This window comes from Diceros bicornis, chromosome 18 (genome assembly GCF_020826845.1).
Source record: "Diceros bicornis minor isolate mBicDic1 chromosome 18, mDicBic1.mat.cur, whole genome shotgun sequence".
NCBI lineage: Eukaryota > Metazoa > Chordata > Mammalia > Perissodactyla > Rhinocerotidae > Diceros > Diceros bicornis.
Window position 1 is genome coordinate 6,614,064 of NC_080757.1, and position 22,124 is coordinate 6,636,187.

Consider the following 22,124-nt stretch of genomic DNA (forward strand, 5'->3'; position numbering starts at 1 on the left):
CACCAATAGGGCCTCAGGAACTCTGCCCCGGGGAAAGAGGAGCTGTTGCTTGGGGCTGGGAAAAGTTTGGCAGAGTCTCACAGAGAGAGCACGTCTCCTGCTCTGCTTGTGCGACCATCGTGCTGGGAAGGAGAGTGATAAACTTGTGTCCTTCTGAGCTCTGGGAGGCCCTAGCCCAGGCCTTGATGTGCCCCAGGCTAACACTGAGGCCGGCGGCCCAGAGCATCCTGAAAAGGCGCTGCTCGGAGGACTCTGTTTGGCCTTCTCTCAAAGCCTTCTTGATCCACTTTTCCCACGTGCCATTCTACACGCTTCAGCACCACCCACGGGGCTCACATTTCACTTCACCTGTCCTGCTGTGGGACCATGTCTCATTCACCTTCATGAATGAGTCAGCACCCAGCACAATGGCTGGCCTTTGGGGAATGCCGTTAAATGTTTGCTGAATGAATACCTGCATAGCAAAGCTTTTGGAACAGTGTCTGTGCCTTAGGATTAGGGTTATGAAGCTTCAGAACACAATATCTAGGGAAATGGTTCTCCCCAAGCCCCTTCACCCTGCTTTTCCTGCTACTTCCCACTCTATTGAGAACCGGAGAAGCTTCCCTTACACAAACCCAAACCTGGAGCCTTCCATAGACCTAAAACAATTCTGCACTGCCCTTCCCCTGGTATTATTTAGCAGTTTTTTTTAATGAAAAGAAGACATCAAAAATAGGAGTATTACTGTTTTTCACTTGCACAGTCTTCTTTCAAATGTGAGAGTTTATAAAGGATGATGAGTAGATTTTATAGTATTTCTACTGAATAGCAGATAAAGATGGGCTGAAATTGTTGAAGGAAGTTCAGCTTCTAGGTCAGACATCACGAAGAACTTCCTGATAGCCAGAGTTTTGATATACTAGAATAAGACCATCAAAGAGCCCTCTCCAAAGAAGCTTATGAGTTTATATGAAAAAGAACGTTTAATCCAAATGTGGTCTTTCCAGAGCCAGAAGGATGGATTACTCTCCTTGCTCACCCCACATGTCCATCTGTCAAAATCCTTCCTATCCTACAAAGCCCATCTCAGATGCCTGTAAAATGTTTTTCTCCCCTACCCCTCCCTGCCCTTTGTGTGTACACAAAGATACACACAGTACCTATGTGGTACTTAGGATTCATCAGCACTTATTTATTGACACCTACCATGTCTGGATACTGTTCTAATTTTGTGTGGGACACCGAAATGGTCTTGAAAGGCCCCTGCTGTCATGGAGCCCACATTGCTGGGATGGTGGGGGTATCCAGATGATAAACAAGGAAACAAATACACAAAATACTTTTAACTAGTTTTCAGTGTTATGGAAAAATAAAACAGATGAAGTAATTGAGAGCAGTTGAGAGTCTCCTAAAGGGGATTTTCTATAGGAAGATAGGCGAGACCTCTATGAGGACGTGACCGTGACCTAAGAGCTGAGAAAACCAGCATTTTTAGAGGTGGGCAAGGTGATTCCAGGAGGAGGGAAGAGCAGGTGAACTTGGCATGTTTGAGACACAGACACAAGCAATGTGAGTGGTGCTGGTTGAGCTAAAGTGAGAGAGGAGAGGAGGCTACTGCCAGCTGTCTCCCCCAGGGTAGTGTTTGGTCCTCTCTTTCTGACTACTGCGTAAAGCTCTTAAAGGACCATGATCTCCCACACAAGGTCTTGTTATGGACTAAATGTTTGTGCTCCAAAAATCATATTGAAGCCCTAACTCCCAATATGATGGAATTTGGAGATGGACTTAGGACATAATTAAGGTTAAATGAGGTCATGAGTGTGGGGCCCTGTTCTGATGGCATTAGTGCCCTTATAAGAAGAGAGACCAGAGAGCTCACTCACTCTCTCTCTCTCTCTCTCTCTCTCTCAAGCTCTCTCTCTCTTCCTTCCCCCCACACACGACTTCATGTGAACACACAGTGAGATGGCAGCTGCCTATAAGCCAAGAGAAGAAGCCTCAGAATGAAATCCACCTTGCTGGCACCTGGATCTTGGACTTCCCAGCCTCTACAAATGTGAGAAATAAATTTCTGTTGTTTATGCCACCCAACTATGGTTATGTGTGATGGCAGCCCCAGCTAATACAGGCCTACTAGTATGCCTGGAAGTCAATGGAAGGTCTGTAAATATCCCTTCAATCGATGAATAATGGAGTCAGAGGATTGTAGCCCACAGATCTTGGTCCTCCGTGACTCGCGCTCCACCCTGTGTAAGACGGACCTACAGTCCCCCACTCAAAGCTTAACCAGATATTTTAAGGAGATCCTGAAGGAGTCTCACAGCAATCCAAAAAATGTCATCACCTATTCTTCCATTCCGGGCTCCCTCCATTCCCAAGTTGCTTTCAAAGCTGTGCCATACCACTGTCCCTATAGCTAAGACACTGAGGTTCATGCTGAGGGTGGTAGTCACCCTCTGTTCCCAAAGCTCCAAGCCACCAAGTGCCAGTGTGAGACTGTGCTCCCTGAAGCCCTCACTGAGGCAGGGGCAGAATTGGGGGAACACACGGGTTCTGTTCTGTGCCTGTCTCACCTGGGGCCCTAAGAGACTCTATCTGTGCCTTCGTGCTCACTGAGTCTTCTAGGGAAACAGGCCCTTTGGCTTCTGCCTGCAGCCTTGTCTCCAGTGAGTTCAGGCCGCAGACCTCATCTGCCATATCCACTGGCCCATCAGACGTATCTCAGGTAAGCAGATGCCTGTGGGTAGCCGGTTACCCGTGCCAGCTTGTCATTCATGCCCTCTGTGACCAAGTTCCAAGGTCAAGCTACATGTTGAATCAAAGACCTAACATCCCTGGACTCTTGGACTCTGATCATGTCTGGCCATGAACTACAGTGAGGCCTTCTGGAATATGGAAAAGAGTCTGCTGAAAGTGAAGAGCAAACCGACCTTTGCAGCGGAAGGAGTGTGTATCTGTGTGTCTGTGGGTCTGTGTGTATCTGTGTGTCTGTGTGTGTGATGTAGCTCTCTGGGATTAGAATCAAGATATATACCCTCGTTGTGCTGTTGCCAGTAGACATTTGACTAGCACCCCTATGCATGACATGTGTTTGTTCAAATGTCACACAATTCATGGTCCGTGTGGGAGCACTGCGGTGCTGTGACACTGAGCAGCTGAGGACTCCCGAGCTTGGCAGCCTCCCGGACGTGCTGCACCGTGGCAGGCAGCCAGAGCCTTGCATAGCAGAGTGCGTGAACCCGTGTATGCACAGGTACGTGCTACACACACACACAAACATGCACACACATGCATATGCACACGCGCACACACAAGAGCAGGTGAGAGACACTGTGTCCTCACAGTAGACGCTTCTTTTCTTTTATGTAATTTATACCCCCAGACTGTGCTATGCACAATCTTGTCCTGGGGACTTGATTTCTTTCATGTGGTTCTCTGTGCTAACAAGATTAAATCAGTTCCAATAGGTACCGGTTTAATGGCGATGATAAACTTTTATTGAACTTGAGCACATTAAAATGAAATGTAAGCAATAGGTGATTTTGGCATCCTCCTGGGGTCTCCTCCAATCTGAATAAAGCCAGCACGCCTTCTCTGGAAAATAACAGCTCCTAGCCCAGCTCACTTTATGTGCTTAATTAAAATCTATTTTTGTGGTATAAAAAGGAGCTAAACAATGTAATGTTCCTTCTCTTCCATAGAAGTCCAAAGAAACGATGTTTTCAACTATGAAAACAGAGATGGACGAGTCCTTTCTTAAAAACAGATCTTTACATTTCACACAAAGAGCAGGTAACGTGCTGTTTTACAGCGGCCTGTCTGCTAATCTGTGATCTGTTTTGTCTGTGAATGGGATTATCATGGTGGTTTATTGAAAAAGAGCCAAAAACGATGTTAAGTAAACTGTTTACACGAAGCCACCAGGCTGAAAAATCCAAACTCAGACTCATTTCAGGTTTTAACCAAAATAAACTTTATTATAGTTTCAACTGGACAGTTAAACCTTTCAGGGTCTGCTCAACTTGCTGAATGTGTAGAACACGAGACCACGGCTCTCCACAGAAATTATGAAACTGTAAATATCGTGGTTAACCTCTGAAGGCTGCCTCTCTCTGCAGTGCTCTGCTGGGCTTTTGCTCGGGCCAGGATTTCAGCCAGGCTCCTCGGCCAGACTCCTGTCGCTGTCTTTGCCAGTCTCGTAAGTCAAGACAGGGAGGTTTGGCTCTCCAGCATGACAGGAGGTGGACGTGGAGCTGTCACTAACCCTTAGCTGACTTAGCTTGACTCCCCAGAGAAGACATCTTTATGTCTCGGGGGGCTGGCAGGGATACACCTGGCTTCTTTCGACCCCCGTGGTGGCCCCCCAGTTCAAAAGGGTTGAAATGATTTTTTTATTAATGTCCACTCTTGACCTTTGTGCATCTTAAATTCTAATCCAGGGCCAAAACATTTCACAAGACGTGCTTTGATCTGTTTGAAAATAGACAAAAGACCAGAAGAATAGAAACATCCACCAAGGAAACTCAGCACGGACACACTGTTTTGTCTCCTTGGGGTTCTGTAGCAGTAAGCCAAACAGAGAGTTCCCGTCTGTGTCACTGTATCCACGGAAGCAACTTCAGAGATCGTTTCTCCAGGTCTTTTACTTTATGGATCGGGAGACTGGGGCTCATGGGCATGTTTTTGGACCGTTATTTGTTTGTCCTGAGCCTGTCTAATTTTTCCAGAATTGTCTTCTGGAGCCCCTTGGAATACAAAAAGGCTATGTCCTTTTGCCTTCACATCAATCATCTCTGCCTCATTCACCCATTCATTCAGTCAGTCAAAGGATTCAGTGTGTGCCAGGCACTGTGTTAGACATGGGTGACACAAAATAAGACAGGGCCCCTGACCTCAAGGGCTCACAGGCCAGCTGAGTGACAGATGGACAAACAGGTAATTATAATACGGAATGATACACGGTTAAATAACGGAACTAAGGACTGTAGGGAGACGGGTGCTTCTTGGCCTCTGTCTCAGCTCTTCCTCTTCTCCTGACCTCCTCTTCTCCTTCCTCTAGATGCTGAAGACCCTTCGAATTCAGTCTTGGTTTTCTTTTCTCCTAAATCTGGACTCTTCCCCTAGTTGATTTTATCCATTCCCTGTGCTTTGCACAATTATATGTTCATGGCTATTTTTCTGTCGCCAGCACTGCCCTCTCCCCAGAGCTCCACCTTCTTATAGCCCTCTGCCTGTTTGACCATCTCCACCTGGGTGATTCAAGAGGCATCTCAAACTTATGCACAAGTAGTGACTCTTGACCTCTGCCTTCCCACAACGCCCGCTCCCCACCATGGCTTTCCCTGCCTGTCCAGTTGTTATAGGGAAAAGCCCAGGAGGCAGCCTTGACTCTTCCTTTTCCTCCCTTCTCCCCAGCCAAGTCTTGTTGATTCCACCTCCAGAGGCATCTGGATCTGTCCTCTGTCTCCATGCTCTCTGCAAAACTCTAGCCCCAGTACCCACCGCATCTTGCCTGCATTCCTACAATAGCCTACCTGTTCTCCCACTTCCAATCTACTTTCCACGCTGCAGTCTGTATGATCTTTTTAAATCTCAACTGGTGTAAAGTCATTCCTCTCCTGAAAATCTTTCAAAGGGATGGGACTTCCGTTTCCATAGGGATAGAATAACAAGACCTAGATTTATCCTCCCGTATGAAATAACTAACAAATGATACAGAATATAAAAAACAATGATTTCAAAATATTAGATGTCAGGCAACAAAGGAGAGTGATAGCTGAGAGACAAGAAGCAGAGTAAAGCCCTTTGATTGCCCCAGCCTCCTGCCTGAAGAGGATTTCCAGACCACGGTGCTGGTCAGGCAAGCAAAACCTTGGTGGTCTTGCTGAGTTGAGGAGACAGTACCAGGAGGCCAAGAGACCAAGGAAGCCCAAGTTCAGGGGAGAGTACTGGAGATAGGAGAGTTTCACAGACAGAGATCTGCAGAGGGCCCTCCTTGAGCCTTGAGCTAAGTGCCACTCACTGCAGACCTGTGAGAAAACCAACGGAGGTAGGGGGAAACATGCTTGAAAGGGTTAGAGAGAACAGATCCTTAGAGGTCACATAAGACTGGGAATAATTTCTCTTGCCACCAGCCAGAGTGAAAAAAGCCTGAAGATGGGTCTCATATCACTGACTGTATCTTCCTCCTTAAAAACAGACAAACAAAACCCCCTAGAAAAAACGAGTTAAACTGAAAATAATAGAATAAAGAAATAATAAAGATAAGAGCAAACATCAATGAAATATAAGACAGGAAACACAATAGAGAACATGAATGAGATCAAAAGATGGTTATTTGTGAAGGCCAATAAATTTGATAAACCTCTAGCCAAGCTCATGGAGGATGGAGGGAGAGAAGTGTACATGTTAACAACATCAGGAATGAGAGGTGGAACATCACTACAGATTTTACGGATACTAAAAGGATTATTTCTTTTGAACAACTCTGTGTCAATAAAATTGACAACTTAGAAGAAATGGACAAATTCCTTAAAGACGTAAGACCAATACTTGCTCAGAAAGAAATTATAACCTGAACAGGTAGTCCTATATTTATTTTTTAAAATTGAGTTTGTACTTTAAAAACTTCTAACAATGGAAACTTCCAGGTATAGATGGCTTCACTAGTGAATTCTACTAAACATTAGGAAGAAACAGTCCATTTGAACAACTCCTAAAGAAAATTGAGGGCTGGCCCTGTGGCTTAGCGGTTAAGTGTGCGCGCTCTGCTACTGGGGGCCCGGGTTCGGATCCCAGGCACGCACTGACGCACCGCTTCTCAGGCCATGCTGAGACCGCATCCCACATACAGCAACTAGACGGATGTACAACTATGACACAACTATCTACTGGGGCTTTGGGGAAAAAAAGGAGGAGGATTGGCAATAGAGGTTAACTCAGAGCCGGTCTTCCTCAGCAAAAAGAGGAGGATTAGCATGGATGTTAGCTCAGGGCTGATCTTCCTCACAAAAAAAAAACCAAACAAATAAAGAAAATTGAAGAGAGAGACTGCTTCCCAAAGCATTCTATAAGGCCAGAATTACTCTGATACCAAATTTAGAAAAAGACATTACAAGAAAAGAAAACTACGTAGATGCAAATTTTCTAAATAAAATCTTAGCCAATTTAATCCAACAATATGTAAAAAGGATAACAAATCATGATCAAGTAGGGATTATTCAAGGAATGTAATTTTGGCTTAACATTCAAAACAATCAATTAACAGTCTGAAAAAAAAACACCAGATGATCAAAAGATTGAGAACAAACGTGTGACAAAAGACAGCACCCATTCCTGATAAAAACTTTCAGTAAAATAAGAATAAAAGGGAACTTCCTTGACCTGATGAAAGGTATCTCTGAAAAACCTACGAGCCACACACACACAAAAAGGTACAACTGTAGAGACCCAAGTAATGAATCTTATTTACATAAAATGCTAGAAAATGCAAACTAATTTATAGTAACAGAAAGGAAATCAGTGGTTGCCTGAGGTTGTAATCAAGTCAGGTTCTGAGTGGGGATTACAAAGGACCATAAACAAAACTTGGGGGAACGATGGATGTGTTCATTAACTTGAGCATGATGATAACTTCATGGGTGTATACATATGTCAAAACTTATCAAATCATGCATTTCCCCTATGTTCAGCATATTGCATGTTAATTATACCTCAATAAAGCCATTTAAAAAAATCCTTCAAAGGTTTTAGGTTTTAGATTGCTTTTAGAATAAAATCCAATGTGGCTTCACGGTTCAACATGAGCTGGACCAACCTACCTTTTCAACCTAATCTTTTACTACTCCCATAAAAGTACCCCTTAAATATACCAAGTTATTTTCTGCCCAGGACCTTTGCACTTACTTCTCCCTGTTTGGAGTGTTCATTCTTTAGCACTTTACATATTTGTCATTTTCTAAGTCACAGTTCAAATATCACCTCCTCGTAGAGGCCTTTCCTGACTCTTTGTATCTTGAACAGGCTCCTCCCAGATACTATCGCCTGCTATTACCTTATTCATCACTTCTACAGACCTAATTTTCTTAGTCTTTTGTTTACTGGTTTATTTTCTATCTCCCCTTGAGGGCAAGAATGTGTTCTGTCTTGTTCCTGCTCCTGGACCTAGCATAGTGCCTTGCATGAAGTACATTCTCAATAAATACTCATAAATAAATAATTATGAATAAAGGAATGAGAACAATGAACTATGAGGAAATTAAAAGAGATTTCATGGAAAAGTGGCACGTAAGCTTAGCTGGGGAGAATTGATTCTTACTAATTATGTGATTGCAAACAAGTTTATCTAAACCATCTATTTTCCTATAAATAAAATATGGCTACAAATAAAGTATTTTAAGGACTACTCAGAGACATGAATGATATATATAAAGACATTTATCATAGTGCCTGGAGCATAGTAGCAGCTCAACAAATGCGTTCCCTTTCCCTTCCCTGATTCCAGCCACGGGGAAGGGAACTGCATGGGGAAAAAGCACGTTTCCATGAAAGGGCATGGCATATTTGGAGGATCAAGACAAAATGGAAAATTTTAGGAGCATAGTGGGAAGAAATGGAAGTCAAAATCAGAAATGCACTTTGGCACCATGTTGTACAGGAACTTAGTGATATGCTCATTCTGGACTTCCATCTGTGAATAACAGAAAGCTGTAAAGGAGCTAGGGGTTGGGTGGGGTGGAGGAGAATTAGGATGGGGAGATCTACAGTTGACAAGAGTAACTCTAGTAACTGCATGAATAGAGAAGGGAGTGAAGGCTGGGGAAGATCAGAAGCAGAGAGAAGGGTTAGAATTTTTTAAATCATCTAGATTCCAGAGATGATGAAAAAGAGAGCTATAAATTCTTACTGGGACCCGAGACCCTCACCTCCAGATATGTGTCCTGTCTTAGCCATCACCACCTACCTCTCTTCAGAAACCTCCAAATAATTCACAGCAGTTGAGACTGCAAATTAGAACAGAGGGAGCTCTTTACCATTGTTTGAAGACAAAATCAAAATAGATCAGGAAAACATTTGAATGGTCATGAACTTTTGATATAATTTTTCATACCCGGAGGTTACTGATGAGAACCATGGAGAACTTCAATTCTCTAATTAAGGAGAAAGAGAAAGGGGTGAAATGTTTAAAATCCCCAAGGCTACCAAGACACAAAACAAGAGAATTGGCAGCAGATACCCAAGTAGTCAAGCCTAGTAAAGAACAGTGGATAAACTGGTTAACAAGGGACTTAGCATTGGAACATAGAAACCATGGGGTTGAAGGTTATGACTCAGGCTTTCCTAGTAACTCTGTTAAACAGGCACGTTCCTTAACAACAGATTCAACAAGGAGCTGCCTGGTAAACCTGGAGGGGTTTCACTCTTCAGGGTAGAGAAAACTAATGAAAGAGAAGCCTTCATGACAAATAAACAAAAACAACACTTTGTGGAATTTACTCCCAATGAAACTACAGTGGAGACTAATGTTTTGTTAAGTTTGAATTTGCAAGACTTGCCCATCAAAGGCTGTTTACATCCTTCGAGGTGGTATTGGCATTTTTGACTAACTACCACTGGGAGACCTGTGAATCTACTTATGCAAGAGAATCACAGGTGAAGCTTGATAAAAATGCTGATGGCCTGGAGACTCTAATTTAGTAGGTCTGGAATAGATCCTGACATCTGAATTTTAAATAAGTTCCTCAGGTTATATTGATGCTCTGCCAGGTTTGAGAATCACTCATCTAGATCATGGCCTTGTCCAAACAGAGAGATTTTGCACAGGCATAGAAAACTAAATGTTATAAAGTATAGCCTGATTCTTCTTTACAATACATTTGTAAGAAGAAACATAGCACCTATGTACTTTGCACATATAATTTTAAATATTTACAGTGACACAATTCAAAGGAAGATCATTAAAAACAAAGGTATATTAAAATCAGTTAAGAATTTTCTTCTCACTTTTCTTTCACTCTTAAAAATAGGTTATGTGATGTTAGAATGGAAGTTTTCATTGTGAGACTGGAGGGATAAATAGTTCAAATGAAAGTCAGAGGGAGAGCATTTCCAAAGCTCTGTTCAGTAAAGAAAAGATTTCCTGGGAAAGAGATGTCACTGGGTTGAATTCTATTGCCCACCAGTGGAGCAGGGGTAGTTGGTGCCTCCTTCTAAACCCAAGCCTGGTGGGAGGGACTGAAATGAGACCACTCAGAGCATTCAAGATATGTTTCCTGTAGTTGGGAAGAACAACACGGAAAGGTAAAGAAGCCTGCGTGTCTGGGAAGTGACTGTGCTCCTCTCCAATGGAAGGGGATCAGATGTAGGTGCTAAGTAGGAATGTTGCCTTAGAGCTATTTTAAATCCTGTCCAAGAGGACTGCTTGAAAGAGCAATGGAATCCAACAGAGAAAGCTTTGTGCAGAGTGGACACCCGGAAATCCAGGGGCTAAGAGTGGAGTGGTAGCCAAAAGAGAGACCCAGGATTTGAAGTCAGAGGGCCCAGCAGCAGCAAAGACTCTGGAGAGCTGACAAAAGCACCCTTTGGACGAAGAGCCAGCTTTCATCCTTGTCAGGGACACAGGGAGCAAAGTCATCTTATAACAGCATCAGTCAAGTAAGAAATTTGAGTATTCATTTTGTCTTCCTCTCTTCCTGTGCTCCAGCCCTGCAAGGTACATAAGCAAAAGTTAGTAAGATGATAGTTGAGATGAACCATAAATACAGAAAAAGCTGACTACACTTCCCTAGGCAGCAGGTAGCTCGTCCTAGCAGGGAAAGCAAAGATGATAGAATACTAAGCCAAGTTTGGAGTTTTGGTTACTGCACGGAGTTGGTCATTTTAATAACTGAACTCAGACTGGCACGTGAGTTGAAGTTCTCAACCTCCAGTCTTGTCATTGTCATCCAAGGCAAGAGCAATTTTAAAGGGACTGTGGGAAATAAAGATACACTTTGATTTCATCTCACAGGTCGAGCATGTTCAATGTACAGTTACAAGTGTTTATTCTAACCCTCATCTTCTCTAAACCCTTTCTCCCTACTCCCTTTAACAAAACAAAAACAAAGCTGTTTCTAATTTACCATCCACCTCATCTCACATTTAGAAATCCCTTAGCTTGTAGGTATGATCCTGATTCCAGAGCTTCTGTAAGCAAATCAGAAACAAAAATAGAATAATGCAAAAGGACAAGAGGAAGCAATTAAAAGACTAGAGAGCTGCCAGGGAGATGACACTTTCCAAAAAGAGAACATGTGTTTTAAGTGTACCTGGGATTTGTTTTATTGGTTATGGTAAGACACAGACACATTGGTTATGGAAATGACCTTCATGAAGGAAGAAGTTTTTATACTCACAGGTCCCTGGAAACAGGGGGCATGTGGGGCCACATGGGGAAGCACCAGGGTCAGTCAGGAGACAGAGGTTGTGAGGGGGAAAACTTGGGTAAGAGCCTTCATTGTGGTTTCTGTGGGAAGAAACACATGAGGCAGATTGAGCAGGCTTAGGATTGGTTAGTTTGAATCATTTCAGCAGGATCTGGGGCACCACCTGGTACCTGGCCCTGGGGTGATTATGGCAGGAGAATAGTGGCCCTGAGTGAGACCCTGATGGGGGGGTGGTTGGGGGTTTGCATTTGAAAGGTACACTTGAGGGCGAGTTGATTACTGTCTCCAGGAGTTGGCTAGCCCTGGGAGAGGCAGTCCCTCCAGTGCCAGCAAAGCCCCAAGGTGTCAAAGCATCAGAAAAGAGAAAATAAGAAGGCATACAACTTAAAACAGTGCGTAACAAGGTCGAATGCCACAAAGAGTCAAGGAAGTTGAATCCTACAAAATAGGTATTGGATTTTCCAGCTGAGCGGCCATCGTGAACACTTTTAGGAAGCAATTCACGCAGGGTGGTCAGGGCAAAAGGGATAAAAAAGTTGTCAGTTAAGAAACAGTATCAGATAGTGTAGAGTACTCTGCGTACATACGACACTAAAGGGAAAGAGAAAAGCAGCGTGACTACAGTAAGATAGTAGGATAAGAGAAAAGTTATTTTGTTTTGTTAGATTTGTTATCGTTTTAGTGGACAAGAGACATAAATATGCTTGTAGGCAGAAGAGAAGAAAGCAGGATAGAAAGAGAGAGCTGTAAGAGGTTGGCCTGAATTCCTGAGGTACTTCGACAGCTTTGATTTCTAACAGCGTGCAAGTGGACGTCATGGCTCGCAGTGACAGGGTGCACTCATCCAACTTCACGTTGCAGTCAATTGTGAGAGTGGAGATTGGAATCAGCTGGCCCGTACACAGGGCGATGACACTATACAGAGCACGGCAGGCTTCCCTGAGGGCTTTTATCAACAGCTTGTCCTTCTTGTCAGTGTTTGGTTTCCTACAATCTTGGGTACAGAGATTCAATAGATTAGACAAGAGAGCTAGATTGTCCTCTGATGTGGGAAGAGTAAGGGTACATCAGTGTCTTTATCCATTTTTTCCATGTTGAAAGTATATTTATGGAGGTCAAGCTCCAATAACGACATCCAGCATAAAAATCAATTAATATTTGCTTAGAGCCATGATGATGTGTTGGCAAAACCATACTGGTTTAATTAAGGAAGCCCTCTTCCAGAACGCCTACCCCAACAGATCGATTTCTTGGATGACAGGGCCTAATATTTGTCCTCATAGCCCACTTATGATGGATAACTATGCCCTCCCTCCCCACCAGAGTATTTCTACTCCATTACACCCCATTGCAAAAATGTAAAATCACCTCTCAAGACATACATTAATTCATCAATTATAGATAAGAACAAATCTTACCCATTCGTTCAATCAACCATCCTATAAAGATTCATTGTCTCCCATTTTATCAAATCACACCAAGCCTGAGGAGGAAGACAATAAGAAATTTCCTTTTGAATACGTTTTTAAAATTTACCAAGCTTTCACCAATGCTATTTCATTTAAATCTTTCTGAGCATGGTCATTAATGCCATGATCTCCATTTCATAGGGAGAAACTTGTGATTCAAAGAGTTATGTGATTTCCAAGAAGGCACAGGACTAGAACACAGGAGATGCTGAGGCTAAACTTGGGATTCAGGTGCTAATTGATGGAACTGGACTAGGAGATCACACCAGAGACCCTTCCTCAGGGGTTTCCTGGAGAAGAACAAATGTGGGGAGCAAAGGCCAATGGGCTTATGAGCTTGATTTCTAATGCTCTGCTATGCCAGGCTGGCACGTGATCCTGAGGCTAGCTTACATGGAGTGGAAGAGGAGAATAAGAGCCAGAGAGAGTCCAGACAGCCAGGCAAGGGTGTATCTTTGCTCAATTTGCCACTAATACCTAGTGCTAGCTTGGCCTAGTTTCCAGTTAGCCCCAGCCTGTTTGACGTGTGGGTGATGAGGATGCAGCGAGAGAGGCTTTCATACTCTGAGCTTACCGCTTCAGCTGCCCAGGAGGAGGAAGTAACGGGGACACACACACACACACACACACACACACACACACACAAGCATACACATGTGAATACACTCTCACCCACAAACCGAGCCTTTTAACACATGGCCCACCAGTCAAAGTGGCCCTTAATATCTGCAATCTGACACAGCCAGGTTAAGATTGCCTTCTCTTGGAAGGAACTAGAAAGAGTATGGAAGGAGTGTCTCCCTCCTTCAGTATATTAAAACCAGGACAATAAGCCAGGTCCTCTGACTCAGACACTGGACTTTTTTTACAAGGAAGACAAAAAGAAGTGTAATGTAGGGTCTCTGCCATCAAGAAATTAACAGTCAAGGGAGGAAACAAATCCAATAAAAAGGGAGCCTAACAGAAGGGGTCCAAGTCAATAACACAAACAAGTGGTTTAGGAAAAGAAGAGCTCACTATGGCCTTGAGTAGTCAAAAGGGCCCTCTGGAAGAGGTGGGGTTTACATTAGTGTCTGTCTCAAACCAACGGACACAGTTTCCATTCACCCAATAAGGACCTCATCTTCGAGAAGGATGGAAGTGGCCACCGTGGCTGGCTTCCCGCTCCGCATCGTGCCTCGCTGGAGCTCTGGGAGACAGCACTCCCTTCTTAGGGAGCTGGAGTATTAACAGCAAGAAAATCTTAAGTTGGAAGGAACTTTCCTCTTGGAGAAAACTAACCATGACAAAGTTTGGCACAGAGAGCTGGGCTGAAGCTCTAGCTCTCCAGAGCCTAATCATCTGCAGGCGTTTTAGGAACCAGTCCTGTGCATTGGATGGTTCTCAGGAAACAAGTGGGGAGAGAATCTCTCTCCTCCCCAGGGCCCCTTTGCCCTGTTCAAATTTGCCCTGACTAATCGTCTTAGTAGGTGTTGGGTCAGAGTCAGCAGGGGTCTGACTAAGGTCGCTTACTTGCTTTGTTTACACTGCTAATTTTATCACTGCTTGGAAGGCTAACGGTATTATTTATACTTTAACTATGATAAATGTCCAGTTAAAGCAGGGTTGGGGCAGGGTAAAGACCAATACAACAAATCCAAAACATTTTTATACAGGAAATATTAATATTTTTGAGCTCCCCAATCTTTCCAGAATCTTGAACTTGATGAGGATAAGCAGTCCTTCTAACCCAGTGCTTCTCCTATTCTAGTCTCGGGAGAACTGGCATCAGAATCCCGTGGCGTGCTGGAGGGTGGGGTCCAAGAACCTGCATGTTAATGGCCACGTGTGGCTATTCCGGGGCTTATTGAATTGTGAGAACTTCCGATGAACCATCTCCATGGACCGTGCAGGGAGCTGCTGGAGAAATGAAGGTTCGAGGCCATGACTCGAAACCCAGTTCTTACTACATATCAGAGCCATATGTTCCTGCTTAAGACTTCAACAGAGGCTTGGACTTTCAATAATCTGTGCTTGTCAGGGTTTAATGTGCACGTAAGTCACCAGGGATCTTGTGAAAATACAGATTCTGTTTGAAAAGGTCTGGGGTGGAGCCCAAGATTCTGCATTTTAACAAACTCCCAGGTGATACCAATGCTACTGGTCCATGGACCACACTTTGAGTAGCAAGTCAAAACAGGACACTGGAGGATCAGAGTACGATTCAATACATTATTACGTGTTGGCTTAATGAGCCCCCGCAGTGGGACACTCAAGGTTTGCCTTTCCACAGCTCTCCTGCTCATGGTCTACAATCTCCAAAAAGCAGACTTCCTAATGCTTTCTGAGCAAGCCACATGATTTCCCTTCTGCAAGTGAGTGGTCACATTATTCTCCCCTTCTAGACTAGTTTCCTCCTAGTCTCAAATTCTTAGATCTCAAAGATCTATCTCAAATTCTTGCCATGTGGTGACCCAGCTCCCACCCTGGGTGAGGTTTTTGTTTTTTTCTTTCTTTCTTTTTTTTTCCTTTATAACCAGAAGTTTGTACCTTTTGACCACCTTCCTCCAATTCTCTCACTCTCCACCATCCCCTGCCTCTGGTAACCACAAATCTGACCTCTTTTTCTATGGGGTTTTTTTTTTTTTTCTTTTTCTTTTTTAAATTCCACATATAAATGAGATCATAGAGTATTTATCTTTCTCTCACTTATCATAATGCCCTCATCGTCCATCGTCCGTCCTACTGTTGCAAGTGGGAGGATTTCCTTGTTTTTTATGCCTGAATAACATTCCATTGCATATACATACCAAAACTTCTTTATCCATTCATCCATCCACAGACACATAGGTTTTTTCCATGGCTTGGCTATAGTATCTCTTGTCTTTGTGATGACAGCCATTCTAACAAGTGTGAGGTGATAACTCATTGTGGTTTTGACTTGGTTTCCCTGATGATTAGTGATGTTGAGCTGGGTGAGGTTTTATAACTGCCGCCCTACCACGTCCCGGATAACACGGGAGGAGACTGTAAAGTGGCAGAGCCAGAGTCCTATCTCCAGCCTATTTATGGGGTAGCTATGATTTAAAAACAGTTTCAGGGTAAATAAGATGAGCCACCGCCTAAGTGAATCGTGCAGACCATGGATGCTAAAGGTGTTCTGGGGTGGCAAGAATGGTAACTGGGGGCTAATGAAAGAGAGACGGGGAAGGAGCAGATGGAGGTGCCTGAGGTTTGACATCAGGCACTGGTGCCTGCGTCCTGGGCCAAATGGGAAATGGACTGCTGCTTTATTAGTGGCTGGGCAAATACCCCAAACTCCAACCCACCTCACATTCTACCTGCCACAAATATACACCAAGGCAGAACTGTGCCAGGGAAAGTGGCTCCTGAATCTGCCCTGGTCAGGCGCCCAGGGTAAGCCCACGTTATGTAATCCTGCTTTTGGGGAGAGAAGAGACACTCTCAGGGACTTTCTTCCTCTGTCTACAACCCTTACAGAAGAAAGAGGTGGAAACTAGTCAGAGCTCCGACACTGGGGACCACGGGTTGCTGGTAGGGAGTTTTGCTGAGATTTAAAAGCCTCAGCCTGTGGCCTTTCTCCCTCGTGATTTGTGACCCGGTATTGCAATACAGGGTCCGCTGACTCCTCTGGCAAGGCTGCTCTCCTTCACCTTATGCCCTCACCTCTTCTTCCAGCCTGTCTGCCAGAATCTGCCGTGGGAGTCTGACCATCTTAAATTCAGGAGGAGGAAGCCACATTCCCCAGCAGAGAGTTCTGCTTTGGCATACGTTTGCGGCAGGTGGGAGTGTGGGATGGGGTTGGGGTTTTGGGGTATTTCCCAGCCTCCAGCTCCCATTAAGCAGCACTCCGATTCCCATTCCCCTAGGATATAGATGCCTGAGCCAGCCGTTAAAGCTCTGGCCCCTCCATTTGTTCCCCTCCGCATCTTGCTTCCATCAGCCATCAATGACCATTCTCTCCACCCCCAAAACACCTTTACCATCCATGGTCTTCACCACTCGCTCACCCTTGGTCGATATTATTTGACTTGGACATTGTGTTTAGATCAGTATTACACAACGAAGACTGTAAACCCCTCAGTAACAGAAACTCTGTCTTAAGAGTTTTCTGTGCCTGTAGCTCCCAGCCCAATTCCCTGAACATGGACCGTGCTCAATAAAGGTCTTTTGGTGGTAATGAAGAAAGCGACGTCGGAGGACCTGGAAAACAACATCCGGTGCTATACTCACCAATGTGAGGATCATATGAACTTAAAAAAGGCAATGAAAAAAGAATCTCTCTCTGAAAGATAAGAGGCAGATGAATCAGGATGGGAATATAAGAAGACGTACAATTGGTGGATATGTGTGTGAAATTCTTTTTAGCCTTCCTGAAGAAGCTGCCCACCCTCTGTGCCCACACCCCCACAGATCAGCATTGTACCGTTCTGTCCTGAAGGGAGCTATATTTAAAATTCCATGATCCTTGCTGTACTAACTCGCTTTGGAACCCCTGTTCCTGGACCAAATTCTGGGATAGTAGAGTGTTTCCAATTCCTGCTAGATGATAAAGAAGCAGTTATACAGGGGCTCTTAGGAAGGAGCGGCAGTCTGGCAATCACTTATGTCATGGGTTTTTTTAGAAACACAGATCCCTGGGAATTGACGTTCACCCTAGGCTTTCTCAGAGATATGTTATGTCTGATTGCACATCCTCCTTTCGCTGCCCTGAATGCCAGACTACTGGTGGAGATGGTTGTTTGCTCTGGCCTCTTGGGAGGTCCCTCATGCCTCCTTGGTGACCCAATCATTAGAATCCTCATGTATTTAATTTACATGAGTCACCATTTGGGCAAAAGAAGAGATCTCTCCAGAATATAGAAGCAAACCCACAAATAATACAAATTAAACATAGAAAACTTATTTGTTCATTAGTGGTCAGTGGAAAACTAAATATAAGCCAGAGATCTGTGTGAGAGTAGATGCTCCCTTTCAGTAAAAATAATATTGTGGCCAAGACTTTCATAGAAATCACTCAAAATACAAAAGTAAATTCCACAGAAAAATTATAAATTCAGCATCAGACTGCCCATATATTTCATATTTTCCACAAATTGTGTCAACCCTACTCCAATCCTAAATCTACATCATTCTATTTAGTCAAGTATTTTTTTCTGTCCCTCAGGAAACTGGTGCACCTTGTATCATTTTTGTGGGGGTTTTTGCTGATTTGGTTACTCATGTGAATGGGATATTCTACCTGTTATATTTTCCAAATATAATTGCTATATTATAATGGTGTTGAGATTTTATATGTTTATTTTATAATTGACCATATTACTGTAGTGTCTTATCAAGTCTAGTATTTTTTTAAGTATGTCTACGATGCCTTACATTTTTGTAGTCAGGTATATTTATTATTATTATTTTAATTTCATTAGTTAAGAAACCGAGGTTCAGAGAGATTTTTTTTCCAATATATAATTAGAAATTGATAGCTTATTGAAGGGTTTTTACATTATGAGGGTTACCTGTCCCTTGAAAGTTTGAAAGAATTCACCTATAAAGGTGTCTAGAATTGACACATTTATTGCTGGTAATATCTTGACTCTTTAATTTCTCTCTTGATTAAATCTTTCAGATTTCCCACTTCAGTAAACTTTTACTATTTATATTTTTCTAAAGTTTTTAAATTTATTAGCTTTGGGCCTTATAAGTATTTATTTTCATAGTGTTTGAGCTACTTGATATCTCTGTGATTATACATATTTTCTAATGCCTAAAGTTATATTTTTGAGTGGTCTACATTAGACAAGCTAAACTATTTTACTATTTATTATTGTATTATTTATAAATCCTAATTCATTAATTTCTGTTTTTGTGTTATTTGTATACTTTTTATTTTCCCTGTTTCATTTTTCCTGGTGTATTTATTTTTTTCTTGTTTATTTTCCTTTTTCTAATTTCTTGCATTAGTACATTTTGTTTTCATTTCATTTGTCTGAGAATTAAAACCTTTATGATTAGGTATTTGTCTTTGAACAATGCACTGTTAGCCATTTCCCACAAGCTTTCACTTGTAGTGTTCACATAGTCATTGCTTTCTAAATATGCTTTAATTGAAGGATTGATGCCTCCCTTTCTTCCAAGCGCTACTTAGGACAGTGCATTAAAATTTCCGGATGATTGGGATTATTTTATTATTATGTTTTGGTTATTTATATCTAGTTTTATAGATTTATAATCAGACTGTATGGTCCATAAAACTTCTGTTTAATAGATAGCATGTCTATTAAAATCACTCTATTAATTGTATTATTTAAATTCTCTCCATATCCTTTTCCCCCTTGTTTTGATCTAATCACAACCACGATTTCTCATTTGATTTAATCATGACTAAAAGATATATGCTAATGCCTCAAAAGTTGCTGTGTTTCTGGAATTGTTTTTGCAATTTAAAACAGTTTTGGCATAACTATTTTAATGGTATTTGGGAGGTACACATATTCATGATTTTATTTTCCTTGTGGACTATAAACTTCAATAAAAAAATATTTGTCTGATATAATATTTTTTGCCTTGAATATTACTTTTGTATTAATGTCATAATGTTTATCCTTGGCTTGTATTTGCGTAATTTATTTTCCCATCCCATTTATGTTTACAGTTTCATTTTAAACAAAATCTATTCCAATAAATTTAAAAGTCAAATAGTGCTAAGAGGCTTACAGCAAAAAGAAAAAAAAATGTTTTTTTTTTTTTTCATATATTTTTTTTTTTTTTTTGTGAGGAGATCAGCCCTGAGCTAACATCCGCCAATCCTCCTCTTTTTTTGCTGAGGAAGACGGCCCTGGGCTAACATCCGTGCCCATCTTCCTCCACTTTATATGGGACGCCGCCACAGCATGGCTTACCAAGCAGTGCGTCGGTGCGCGCCCGGGATCCGAACCAGCGAACCCCGGGCCGCCGCAGCGGAGCGCGCGCACTTAACCGCTTGCGCCACCGGGCCGGCCCCAAAAAAATGTTTTTAACTCAACCTTTCTCTTATTCCTTCAAGTCCCCAGAAGCAACTCTTTCAAAGGGTTCTAACCTTAACTGTTATTGTTATTTAATCTCAAATTTCTAAATAATAGAAATTCTCTTTTTATTTATCAATTTTAGACATTAACTATTGGCTCCCTATTATTTAGCTCACTTATACCCCCCTTCCCTTTCCTTCATTCTCCAAATATAATTATATTTTAATTTTTTGTTAAATCCATATCCAATGTTTTCATCATTATAACTACGTAAATATTGTTCACCATTAAACAGATCTTGTACAACTTTTTGTTTTTCCTGGAGTTAATAATTGCTTGTTTTTTATTTGCTTCTGCCAGTCATTCAGGATATCTGCCAGTCTACAAACACTGTAAACAAAATTCACAGCTTGAAGTTTTTTGAACCAACCAGGTGATGTGTTCAATGGTAAATCCATGGGAGTGCTGGCTTGTGGTTCCATGCTTGTGCTCAGAGCCGAGGTGATTTCCTTGCAGTCCCTGGGGATGGAGGCTGTCATAAGTTCACTTCTGTCACCCTCCCCCTAAGGATGTGACTCTATAACGGAAGGTTTCCTATTAGCTTTTCCACCTTAGGTGAGTCTTGGATTTAAATTCCATCCTGACACTCCTCCCTCCCTACCCCAGAGACACAGATTTACCCTACCTTCCTTTTTGCTGTTTAAATCATTTATCCTTTCTTGTTCTGCTTTCCATATTCATATAGTGCAGTTCTGTGTGTTATACATGTCTCTTAGCTTTATCCAGGTTGAATTCGTGGTTCTATTTGCTTTCTTATTCTTATTTTTTGAAGACTTTTCAAGAGGAAAAAGAAAGCAGAGATGTCTTTAGGTTACTGTCTTAAAATAGGAAATCCCAGTGTCCTCATTATAAAAAATTATAATATTTAAAAAAATTATTATAAAAATCATAAATATTCATTTCATTTAAATAAGATAAAATTAAAAAGACAAATGCACGCTGCAGAATATTACATACAGTATTATGTCATTCAACTAAATGTTTAAAAGCACACAAAACTACATATATATATACACACACACATATGTTTATACATGTGTGGTATTTGTGTATACATGTATACACATATACCTATGTATATACGCACATATACACGTGTGTGTATATATACATGTTATATATGTATTGTGTGTGTATATATGTATATGTATATTTATATGTATATATATATGAAAGTATAGAATTGTGGACTGGATAGGCACCAACTTCCTGACAACGTTTGCCTCTGGGGAGGAAGGAAGGATAAGACTAGCTATTTTAGCAATTCAGGTACAACAAGGACCACAAATTAGTATCAGCAGGAATAAAGAAGAGGCAAATATCAGGACTATTGAAAGGACTAACTTATAGGGCTTGATAGCACTTCATACAAGAAGTGAAGAACACAGCATTTCTAGCTTAGAGATTGAGAGATATAATCATGATGCCTTTTGCTGATACTAGAAATTTGGGAATGGGACCTGATTTTAGAGAAATGATCAAGAATTTAGATATGTTTAAATTTGAGTGACATCACTCAGTCAGTCCAGAAATCTTTACTGAGGACCAATGTATACTTAGGGTCTTGTACACATATGTGCCAGGCACATAGCAATGTTTCAAAAATTACTAAATGAATGGTCAAGGTACAAGGTACTATGCTGGTGGCTGGGCATACTGAAGGGAACTAGGCAGGCTTGGGGCTGTCCTCATGGAGATTTGGAGCCTAGAGGATAAAAATAGATGCTATAAGAATGCATACAGGTGTGCCAGGTATTTTTAAAGAAATGGATCTTCAAGGTTGCTATAGAGGCCAGGAGAGGTGACCTAGTTTTGGGAGGCTCAAAGAAGGCTTCGGTATAGAAGAAGCCTTTAAATAGAGGTCGAAGGAGACACAATTTGCCCCACCTTGGGCAGAGGCTCTGTGTGAAAGACTGAGGGCTTGAGCAGGTGAAGTAGGTGAGAGAAATGGCCACCAGACAGAGGGGACTTCTGTATGAAGATGCTGAGGCAAAAGACAGCAGGCAGGTTCCTGGGCCTGAGATGAGTAGGTAGGGCTGAAACAGAGAAGGGACAGAGGACAGAGACAGAAAGATCTTTCTCTTCAACCTTGACCAAGGCTTTTCCTGGTGCACGCCAGACTTGGGTTGAGTAGAGGGTCCTTGCCAAATGTAGCGGCACTTGAATGTCTGGGTGATGATTTATGGAAG